At 49.5% G+C, this 9,433-nt stretch overlaps 1 long non-coding RNA gene across 1 annotated transcript; it reads right to left on the bottom strand.

Moving 5' to 3' along the window:
• Window positions 1–429: 429 nt before the first annotated feature.
• LOC132655449 (uncharacterized) lies at window positions 430–4,637 on the bottom strand. The gene is made up of 3 exons (XR_009593260.1): window positions 4,523–4,637; window positions 4,337–4,417; window positions 430–1,251 (listed from the first exon to the last, which is right to left on the bottom strand). It is a non-coding gene; the product is annotated as an uncharacterized LOC132655449 (long non-coding RNA).
• Window positions 4,638–9,433: the final 4,796 nt, after the last annotated feature.

The following is a 9,433-nucleotide window of genomic DNA, read 5'->3' as shown; positions in this document are numbered from 1 at the left end:
ATGAATTCAGCCGCTCAGAGTGGGCAGCTGGAAGGAAGGCTTCTGGAGTGCCAGGCTGCAGAATATTGCACTAAAGCCCCGCTTCTGCTAGCGCCCTCCATTGCTTTAGCCACGGCTTCTCCTCCGTATTCTGCCCAGCATGAATGACACTTCCCAAGCAAGACTTCCTCTGGCTATTTTCCTAAAGAGGCCCTGTTTGCAAAGCCATTGTCTATGGCATTGCTGAACACCCCCCCCCCTTTTCTGATGGTTTGTTTTTATTGTTGTTTGTTTGTTTTTAAAATAAGAGTCTCAGGCTGTAACTGAGCCTGGCCTTGACCTTCTGATCTTCCTGCTTGTGTGCTAAGATTTCAGACAACTATCACAACTGGCACGTTATTTTGTTTCCATGAAAGAGCACTCACCATTGTGTGAATTAATTTAAAAAAAAATCACAACTCTTTCGTTGTTGTTTTCTTTTGTGCTGGAGTTAAAGGTGAACAGGCTGGCTTGGGACTCAGGGTCCTCTGGTTCCTGAGTGCTGGGGCTTACAGGTGTGTTGTCTCCACAGCCCACGCTCTGGATTTTCATTTTTACCTTACCTGTTTCTCTTTTGTAGTTCTATCTGTTCCCCTCAATAAAAAGTCTGGATAGCAAAGACGTTGGATATTTTGTTTGGCTGTAAGGTGTCCCCATCACCAGGGTAGGGTCTGAGACCAACAGTGTATTAGTCACTTTACACACGTGTATACAAAAAGAACAGCCTGTAAGGGAATGCAGACCTTGAGTTCACGAGGAAAAGAGATGGCTTGTGTGTGTGTGTGTGGGGGGGGGCATAGCTCTGGGATACCAACCGCAGCAGGAAAACAGACCCAGCCGGACCTGATGAAAATACTACGCCAAGTTATTTGTGAAGGACACAAAAGCTGGGTGCGGTTAACTTGGGAAGCTGAGAGAAGACTGCCATGCATTTGAGGCTAGCCTGGGCTACAGAGTAAAAGTCTTTGTCTCAAACAAAATGGAAAAAGAGAGCACAACCCCTGGAAGGGTTACTGATGACCTTCAGGGGCACCTTTCTTTGCCCATCTCTCCAGGACTCTCTGGGACTTGGTAGGGAATCCAGCAAAGGCCGTGGAAACTGCTGAGACAGAGGGCACACCTCTTTATCTGTTATGCTTCCACTCCAAGTAGGCCAGGCATGCCTCCGTTTCCCTCTCGGTGCACAGGCATTGATCAGGGCTCTGCTATTCAGAGGTGGAGCTCCTGGGGAATCTGGCAAGACAGAGAACAGAAAGAATTTTTATCTTGGCTCTCTGGCTTCCTTGGACTCTGAGCCTGGAGGCTTTTGTTTTTTAATTCCTGTCTTCTTTTGTGCTGCTCCAGTAAGATAATTACGGGGATGGTGCTTTGAAACTCACTCGTCGCTGGCAGGAGGGATAGAAAGGTGGCATCCTTTGTGCCTGGGCTGAAATTCACTCTTGTGGACGTGATGTTCAGAGGCTGTGTGCTCCCCTTTCTCCCCAACCCCAGGAGGCCCCCTGGAAACCTCACCTCCTCTCTGTGAACTGAGCCTACAGTCTCTGTGGTAGCAGATCCTGCTTCAGTGAGGAACAGTGAAGGAGGCCCCGGGGAGGAAGCAGCCCTGGAGGAAAATACAGCCTGCTGGAGAGGCAGAGACTCACCATACATAGCCCTGGCCCCCAGCTGCCTTACCACAGGTTTGCTCCGTGGTCAGAGCTCCTTCCTCCACAGCACACACACACACACACACACACACACACACACACACTGTTCACAAGTTTCTGTCCTGACTCAGCTTCTCCATGTGGGTCCCTAGCAGCTAGAGATCCACCCTCAGGGGTCACAATGCTGCCTGCACCAAAACATGCCTCTGGGGGACTAGGACAGGAATTTCCAGGGTCGCCACAGGCTCGTGGAGTGGGGGTGGGTGGAGGAAAGTGAAAGGAGGGAGAAAGATGGATGTGGCGTTAGCCAACCTCTAGCACCACCCAGCCACAAGGACAGCCAGGCCTGCTGGTAGGTGGCAGCGGTGGTGGTAAGGCTCAGCGTCATTGAGCCCTACTTTCCCTCTTTGGCCAGGCTTTCCTGAGCCTTGGTTGTTGATTTTTAAGTTTTGAGGCAGGGTCACTCATGCATTAGTGCACACTCTGTTACAGAGGACCCAAGTTGGAGTTCTAGCATCAGGCAGCTCACAACTGCCAGTCACTGACTCCAGCTTCAAGGTATCTCGCGCCGATGGTGTCTGTAAACATGGCATGCATACCTACACACAGATGAACAGACACATATTTTTAAAAGTACTAAATATATAAATATATATATATATTTTAATTGGGGCTTCTTGAGAGATGGCTCAGCAGTTAAGATCATGTATTGCTCTCACAGAGAACCTGAGTTCAGTTCTCAGCACCCACATGGTAGCTCACAATTGACTGTAACCGCACTTCTCGGGATCTAATATCCTCTTTGGCCTCCAGGGGCTCCTGTAAGCATATGGTACATATTAAATCATGCTGGCAAATACATGTACACATAAAACAAATGCACAAGGAAATATTTTAAAATCCCTGTCCTCCTGGAGCTTCTATTCTAGGAAAGACAGTCAAAACCCAAAATGTGTGAGATAGTGTATCAGTATAAGCCCAATGGAGAAAATAAACCAGGGAAGAAAGGTAGAGGGTCCCAGAGCAAGATGGCTGACAGCTTTGACAGGGTCTAGGCTGACATTCACAGAATCATTGATTGGGGTTGACCAGATGGCCCAGTGGGTCAAGACGAGTTCTGGCAACCTGGCAACCTGAATTGGATCCCTGGGACCCACGTGTCATCCTTTGACCTCCATATACAGACATTGGTGTATACAAATGAAGACATTAATAAATTTGATTGTAAACAATTAAAAAAGAACCCAGAGGTGGGTGGTGGGGTATGCGTTTCCAGCACTTGGAAGGCAGAGGCATGTGGGTCTCTCTAAATTCAAGGTTAGCCTGGTCAACAGAGCCAGGACAACCAAGACTACACAGAGAAACCCTGTCTCTAAAAACAACAACAAAAACAAAACAAAACAACAACAAAAATCACCGGTCTGCCCATGGATGGTTAACTGCTGATGGATGCCTGCCACCACCATGAAGATGATGAAGCTAAGGCTGTGGGAGTTGTGGGAGTAGTACAGGTTCAGAGGACTGGGAAGAGATGGAGACACTGGAGTCTCAGCTCAGATTCTGCCTGAGATTTGTAACCACAGCATGCTATTGGAGAGAGAGGGGTGGGGAAGAGGCAAAAGGAAATAAGAGGGCGGATGGCGAGCTTTGCAATGGTGGCCATCTGTTTTCCAAGCTGAAAATCAGGACACGCTCTGAAAGGATTTTCCTGTTGCTAGAATTGAAAGCTGCCGTCTGGGAGAGGCGGTTTGGATGTTTGCCTGAAGGGTGGTATTTTTGAGACATTCCAGTGGCTTGTGGGGCCCATGAGACGGTCCAAGGGTAGGGCATTGCCATGGGAACCACGGCCCGGCCAACAGGGCCAGGATCCTGGTAGAGGGCCACATGGTCAAGACATTTCATTGGTTGTGAACCTAACACATCAAGGGTCAGAAAGATAAGGCTGAGTCACTGAACAACCTACCCTGGAGGGACATGGAAGGATGGGTGTGACCCATGCCAGCCCATGGTCTGGGCCAATCAACACAGTGGTCTGGTGGGCTCCAGGAAGTACCCCCAGACAGGTCTGCAGGCTTTGTGAGGAGAGAGTCAGGCTTTCTTGAGTCTCCCCTGCATAGCTCTCTGTTCCTCTGCCTTGTGTAGTGGGTATAGATAGTGGCTGTCTCCGGTTATGCCTGGAGCTGAGGCAGAAACTATTTGGCTTGGGCACGGCAGCTCCTGAAAGAGTAAGGCTGTTGGCTGTTTCCCCTCTACCCGGTAGGAGACTGACAGTATGCCAGGATGGTGGGCTGGGCAGAAAAACTGGAGGGCTTGGGAAACACATGACCCAGTCACCCAGGGCAGTGGCAGGTTCCCAGCCAAGCCCTGCTTGTGGACCGGGGCTTTGTCAGCAACAAAAGAACAATACCCTTCCCGAAAGGCCAGGCACCATGAAAGTACAAGTTCCCCCCACCCCTCCACTGGCCAACACTGTGCATCCAAATGTCCTGGTCCTCCAGGCCTTCCATACTGCCCCTGTGGTCATTCGAGCTGTCAGGTGCCCTCAGGACGTCAGGCTTCCTGCTTGGTAACACCTTCCTGGTAAACTCAACACCACCTTGAATTTCACTTTAATAAAAACATTGCTTTTAAAGAAGGAAAAGCAGGGTTGGGAGTGTTGGTGGAGTGCTTACCCAGCATGCCGGAAGCCCTTGGGTTCAGTCCCCAGCCTAAGCCCGGTGTGGTGATATGTCTGTATTCCCAGCATTCAGAACCTGCAGGCAGGAAGGTCAGAAGTTCAGGGTTATCCTAAGCTACAAACTGAATTTGAGGCAGCCTGGGAAACATAAAACCCTGCCAAGAAATACAATAAATAAAACCTTTTCAAAAAGGGAAAGAGGCAGAAGACATCCGTCTCCCCACGCTTTGATTTCCATGGACTGAGCTTTCTCCCTCAGGCCTTGGCCACAGCAGAGCCAAGGAGAGCTGGAATCCAGCCCAGCTTTTACCAATAATCACCACGTGACCTTAAGCTTCCTCTCTGGGCCTCCTTGCCTTCATTTGTAAATGGAGGGGTTCAGACTAGACTGTTTCTCAGGTTTAATCCTGACCTCTAAACGATTGTGTTCATTGATCTTTTCTTTTCTGCTGCTTCATTCAGACGCCGCACTTCCACTTCCTGACTTAGTATTTTTTTTTTTAATGTGTTTGTTTACAGTGTATCTTACTCCACTTTGCTTCCTTGCTCCCTGAGGGCAGGAGATTTTGCTTGTTTTAGTCACTGCTAGATTCCTGCCATCTGCAGGGAAAGGAAAAAAAAAAGGGATGTGAGTTTGTGTCTGTGTTCTGGAAGGAAGCTGAGGCTGCACACTCTAGAGTCCAGAAGGGGACGTCAATGAAAGCATCCTTTCTAGTTGTACACAAGCTAAGAACTCAGCCGTGAAGTAACTGGGGTGGAGCTGGAGCCGAGGGGTCAGACCGGGTTTCCCAGAACGGTTGCTCGTCCAGAAAGCAGCCACGCCCACCTGGCCCAGCTGGGAAGCCAGTGAAGACTCGGTACGCCCACTCAGACTTCCTTTTCCTCCAGCCCCTGCTTTCCGCTGGCGGGGCAATAAGGAGGGACTTGGATCTGAAGCGGGGTGGGGCTCGTTCAGCCCAGCACCCGATAAACACGTTTGCTGGGTACTGGCCCTGTGCCAATGTGTACACTGCTGACCAGCATGTGATCTGCCCACCAGACTGCCCTACATGACCTGACACGGTATTAGGAACACTCTCTCCCTCCCCGGAGCTGCTCTAACTCTGTCTAGATCCAATCTGGGGCAGCAAGTCTGGTTGGTAAAAATTACAGCGAGGATGGAAATAGAGCAAGATTGAAGGAAGGGTGGAGGACACGGCGTAGCCCTTGAGTACAGGCTTGAAGTTTAGGATCTGAAATCTGCTCCATCATTTCCTTGCTGGGCAGTCTTGGGCCTGCTTCTTGATGTCTCTGGTCCTCTGTTTCATCCTCTATAAAAATGGGGGTGGGGATCAAGGGGATGTGGAAGTTCTGTGAGGATTTAAAGAGCGTCTGTGCACCAGGCTTAGCACAGAGCCTGGACACACCGGGAATGCTCTGTTATTATAATTAGAGACCAGAGGCCACCCCCTTCCCTATTCTCACTCCTCAGGGATCTCCACCCCCTCTCCAGCTCCATTTAATTCTGAGTGTTTTAGGTCATTCTATGGCTGGCGGTCTGCCAAGGCTCTGACAAAGACAGGAGTTCCTGCTCATTCATCCTAATGCAAGTTCCTGCGTTTATGATAATAGGGGAAATGCATGAAAGGGCTCACTGCCTGTGGAGGGGAAATCGGCTTAGAATTGAAAACCGAGCCCTTCCTAGGCTCAGCTCTCCCCTCCCAGCGCTTTGGCCCGGGCGACAGAAGGGAGGGTGGCTGGGAGGGGCCGAGAGGGGAAAAGGGACGTTATGGCAGAACTCACTGAAGGGGACCGAAGGGCAGGGAGGGGGTCGGGGAAGAAGGCCCCGTTCGCCCCGTGAATGGATTTCAGGGTGGCTGAGGAAGCCTGCCAAAAAGGCGGAGTGAAAAGGCCAGACCCTGTGAGGCGCTGCACCAGCGGTTTCCATGGCGACCCCAGCTGCCTGTGTCCCGGTGGCTGGCTGGCTCCATGGCGGGGCCTCGTCTGCCACCACATGGTTACTCAGCTTGAAAAAGAGGCGAAGAAAATCTGAAAGGTTGTCTAGGTCCAGCCAGTACTACTGTGCTAAGGGCCTCACCCGCACGGGGGCGGGGGCGGAATCCTCAAGCCGGTTGACTTGACGCAAGTACTTATGGTCTAGCAGGGAGTTACTAGGACAAGGGATCCGGCAAACGGGGACACCATCTTGGACACTTATTGACCACAGAAGGGAAATAATAGGAGCATGGTGTGTGTGTGTTGCACATTTGGTGGAATACTTGCCAATGTTGAATAGGGCCCTGGGTTCAATCCCCTGCATAGAGTTAGTGCATTTGTGAGGTTCAAGGTCATCTTTAGCTACACACCACCTTAGCAAGCAGATATTAAAACATTTAAAAGGACACTTTTAAAGGCGTATGTGTGTAGGTACCTTTGTAGGTCGGAGATGTCAGGTCTCTTGGAGCTGGGGTTACGGCAGTTGTGAGCTACCTCATGAAAATACTAACTTGGGTCCTCTGGAAAAACATCTGTCTTTCTAGCCTCAGCAGATAGATATTTAACACAGAGAAACAAGGCTGGGGAGATGCCTCAGTGAGTAAGGGCGCCTACCACCAAGATTGAGGACCCGAGCTGATTCTTCAGGACCTATGTGGTGGGTGGGAGGAGAGAACTGACTCCTGAAGGCTGTTCTGCCTTTGGTATACACAATCACAAAGTAATTTAAATAAAGTGTAACTGGGGTGGGGTGGAGAGATGGCTGTTCTTCCAGAAGACCTGGGTTTTACTCTCAGCACCCACAGCTCCAGCCCCAGGGGATGTGATGCCCTCTTCTGGCTCTGCAGGCAACACACACACACACACACACACACACACACACGGTATACCCACATGGACGCTAACAAAACATCTATGCACATAGAAAAGTAAAAATAAAGGTTAAAGCATTAAGCATAAAATGAACAATTGGGAAGAGAGTGAAACTGTCAGGATTCATCTCATTTGTCACCCAAGGAATCCCAGCTGCTGCTCTCTTTCATGCAGTGAGCCCCTCCCTCCAGAGGCTGAGCACAGGGCAGGCGCTCTCTGAGCACAGGGTCTCCTGTATAGAGGGATAAAGCTCCCTGGTTCTTTTTAACATTATTATTTTTATTTTTTATGTGGTGCCTTGTTAGAATCCCCTGGACCATTCCCATCCTCCTTTGCATAGAGCCTATTTAGCGAAGAAAGGGGGTGGGGCAGGAGTTCCATTTGTTTCCAGACCTGCCCTGTGTTCATGAGCCTCAGATGACCCTGGTTTCTTCCTGTAGTAAACCTCTTAACTCAAATCGTCTTCCAGAGAGGCACACTTTGGCACACACCTGTAGACCCAGCTTCGGAAGAGCCGAGGCAGGAAGATTGCCTGAAGACATGGGGCATTCAGGAGCCGAGGCAGGAAGATTGCCTGAAGACATGGGGCGTTCAAGACCAGTGTGGGAAATTTATGGAGACCTGGATTCTGGGAAATTAAAAAGAGAGATCTGGAGGTAGATAGCTGAGTGGTAGAGCACGCAAAAGTCTAGGGATCAAGATCCAGAATCCACACTTAGTTCTGCAGCACCCTCAGTGCCACCTGTGTGTTGCTCGGTTGCTTATAGATAGGTGGGTGCAGGAGATGGGAGTGAAGGCCTGGAAAACAGGAGCTTCTCATCACCAGTTTCAGTTCTAGAACAGTCCTAGGGAAATAAGGACCAGTGAACCATCTGAATCAGCCAGGTTTTCTTTGCTGTGTTTGTTTGTTTGTCTTGTTTTGTTTTTTGAGAGAGGTGCTTCTCTGTGTAGTCTTCGCTGTCCTGGACTCACTTTGTAGACCAGGCTGGCCTTGAACTCACAGAAATCCACCTGCCTCTTGCCTCCTTGAGTGTTGGGATTACAGGCAGGCACCACTGCAGCCAGCCCAGCCAGTTTTTCTTAAATGCATATCCCCTCTAACGGAACCTTAGGGCGTTTTAACATCCACCTCTTTGTGTTCAAGGTGACCTGTATTTGAAAGCCCTCTGGGGCCTGGGCAAGGGTGCTTCTTTTCACCCAGCGGGCCCTCCCTGGTGCCCACAAATTCCAGGCCCCATTAGGATGCCGAAGGTCCAGTCAGAAGTTGGACAACAGGGTTCCTGTGCTCCTATGGGTATTTTATAGTCAGGCAGCCAAACCGCTGCATAAATGAATGAGTCGAGTGAGTGGCTGGAATATAAAAAGACCTGGCAGGCTGGGCATGGTAGCTCATGCCTGTCATCTCAGCCCTTGGGAGATGGAGACAAGCAGACCAGGACTTCAGGGCAATCCTTATCTAGTGTGCATGGCATGAAACCCCATCTTCTTCAAAAAATACACATATCTTAAAGTACAATCCAAAAAGTATTTAGGGTAGTTAAAGAAAATATTTTGTTGTTGTCTTGGTTTTTTCGAGACAGGATTTTTCTGTGTAGTCCTGGCTGTCCTGGAACTCACTCTACAGACCAGGCTGGCCTCAAACTCAGAGCTCCGCTTGCTTTTGCCTCCCAAGTGCTGGGATTAAAGGCATGTACCACCAACCCTGGCTTGAGAAGATCTTTTTCAGAAGGTAGCAACTGGGCTGAAGAGATAGCTCAACTGTTAGAGGCTTACTATAAACAAGAGAAGCTGGGTGGTGGCGGCAAACGCCTCTAATCCCAGGACTGTTACACAGAGAAACCCTGTCTCAAACCAAAGAGGGGGAGGCAGTCTAGAGGAGGTGAAGATTGTCATGCATATCTAGTAAAAAGTTTTTTTTTTGTTGTTTTTTTTTTCCTTTCCAGGGAAAGGGAATGTCTTAGTTAGAGTTTCTATTGCTGTGAAGAGACACCACGGCAGTGGCAACTTTTTTTTTTTTTTTTTGAGGGGGGGTTTTGGAGATGAGGTTTCTGTGTGTTGCAGCAACTCTTTTATTTTATTTTATTGGCTTTTTGAGACAGGGTTTCTCTTTGTAGTCTTGGCTGTCCTGGATTCATTTTGTAGACCAGGATGGCCTCGAACTCACAGAGATCCACCTGCCTCTGCTTCCTCCAGTGCTGGGGATTACGGGAGTGTGTTTAGGAGCTGAGAGTTCTACATCTTAATC

The sequence above is a fragment of the Meriones unguiculatus genome, chromosome 7 (genome assembly GCF_030254825.1).
Source record: "Meriones unguiculatus strain TT.TT164.6M chromosome 7, Bangor_MerUng_6.1, whole genome shotgun sequence".
NCBI classification, from domain to species: Eukaryota; Metazoa; Chordata; class Mammalia; order Rodentia; family Muridae; genus Meriones; species Meriones unguiculatus.
Note: the sequence above shows the minus strand (reverse complement) of the source record. Positions and strands in the feature narration are given on the sequence as shown.